A 2,681-nucleotide genomic window follows, 5' to 3' on the forward strand; every position below is an offset into this window, starting at 1 on the left:
ATATATATATATATATATATATATATATATATATATATATATATATATATATATATATATATATATATATATATATATATATATATATATATATATATATATATATATATATGTATATATATATATATATATATATATATATATATATATATATATGTATATATATATATGTCGTACCTAGTAGCCAGAACGCAATATTAGGCCTACTATGCAAGGCCCGATTTGCCTAATAAGCCAAGTTTTCCTGAATTAATTTATTTTCTCTAATTTTTTTCTTATGAAATTATAAAGCTACCCATTTCGTTATGTATGAGGTCAATTTTTTTTTATTGGAGTTAAAATTAACGTAGATATATGACCGATCCTAACCAACCCTACCTAATCTAACCTAACCTATCTTTATAGGTTAGGTTAGGTTAGGTAGCCGAAAAAGTTAGGTTAGGTTAGGTTAGGTAGGTTAGGTCGTCGAAAAACAATTAATTCATGAAAACTTGGCTTATTAGGCAAATCGGGCCTTGCATAGTAGGCTGACAAGTGCGTTCTGGCTACTAGGTACGACATATATATATATATATATATATATATATATATATATATATATATATATATATATATATATATATATATATATATATATATATATATATATATATATAGCCAGAACGCACTTCTCAGCCTACTATGCAAGGCCCAATTTGCCTAATAAGCCAAGTTTTCATGAGTTAATTGTTTTTCGATGACCTAACCTAACCCAACCTAACTTTTTCGGCTACCTAACATTACCTAACCTATAAAGATAGGTTAGGTTAGGTTAGGTAGGGTTGGTTAGGTTCGGTCATATATCTACGTTAATTTTAACTCCAATAACAAAAAATTGACCTCATACATAATGAAATGGGTAGCTTTATCATTTCATAAGAAAAAAATTAGAGAAAACATATTAATTCATGAAAACTTGGCTTATTAGGCAAATCGGGCCTTGCATAGTAGGCTGAGAAGTGCATTCTGGCTACTAGGTACGACATATATATATATATATATATATATATATATATATATATATATATATATATATATATATATATATATATATATATATATATATATATATATATAATGTATGTTGTACCTAGTAGCCAGAACGTCGTACTCGGCCTACTATGCAAGGCCCGATTAGCCTAATAAGCCAAGTTTTCATGAATTTATATATTTTCTCTATTTTTTTCTTATGAAATGATAAAGCAACCCATTTCAGTAAGTATGAGTTCAATTTTTTTAATTGGAGTTAAAATTAACGTAGATATATGACCATACCTAACCAACCCTACCTAACCTAACCTAACCTAACCTAACCTATCTTAACCTAACCTAAACTAACATAACTGAGTCAATACTTTATGTTCCTAGTCTAATATAATATTAATAATTCAAATAAACCATTTGGAAACATTTTTTTTAAAATAACGAAAATCACTCGGCCTATTAGGCAAATTGAAGGGACCCATAGCTTCGAAGAAGAAAATAAAGAGTATTCAGAGAAGACCTTGTGGATTATCACTGAACACTTTAATCTTTTCTTCTTCTTCCACCCCTATTATATAAATAAATATATATATTAACACTGAATAATGGTTGTGTCTTATCCTCTGACATGATGATATATGACGCCTCATTATAATAACATGCAAGCACCAGTTATGAGGTATTACGGTGTTATTAAAATATTTAACAGCAAAAATATGATAAAATATCGAGGCCAAGCAGTACGGTTGAAGACGTTGAGGTCGTCCCAAGACACGCTGCTGTCATAGCACATTACTCAGGAAACACAGAAGATGACACTGAGAAAAGAAAGAATATGAATAAATGACATATAACAGAAACTATATAAAAAAAACATGCATGACATAAGATAATATATTATGTCAGGCATGTTTTTATGTCAAGCACATCGACTATAGTAAATAATCTATTAACGCGGGAATATCAGGAAACGGAACTGTTAGGAGAAAGCGCCATGACATATAAATATAGCACTTATATAGAGCACTTGGAAGCGATCAGGATATGGATTTGGGATGGGACGGGAGGAAAGAATGGTGCCCAACCACTTGGAGGGTCGGGGATTGACGCCGGGCTGCATGAAGCGAAGCCGTCGGTCCACCGTCCAGTTTAAGTGGTTGGCGAGAGAATATCAGGTAATAAAGTACATTTTTAAATAAACGTGTACAGCAACACTTGGCATGTATACACCAGCATCTGGCAGATGTACACACAGGTGTAAACTAATTCTTAGCAGGTTTACACTAATACTTGGCATACAAATGATGTACACCAATACCAGGAAGAATAAAACAAAACTGTACACCATGCCCAGGGAGGTGTACACCAGCACATGTACATCTAGTATCGTCCTTAACAACACTCCACCCCCACTACTGGTCACCAAGTAACGCCACACGGGGGGAAGGGGGGGATCGAGAGGTTCATCTGTTCTTCTGACGACAGACAGCTTCTTCAAGCACTTTTGGAGAAAGTGAAAGTATTTGTCTTGCTTCCAAATGATAAATTATATTGTTATATTTTTGAACATGGTATTGATATTCTCTCTATATATTATATATTTATATTGCACTCTGGGCTTTCTGCCCCTTCCCACTTCCCTCTGTCTCATCCCTCTT

This window comes from Procambarus clarkii, chromosome 52 (genome assembly GCF_040958095.1).
Source record: "Procambarus clarkii isolate CNS0578487 chromosome 52, FALCON_Pclarkii_2.0, whole genome shotgun sequence".
Lineage (NCBI taxonomy): Eukaryota > Metazoa > Arthropoda > Malacostraca > Decapoda > Cambaridae > Procambarus > Procambarus clarkii.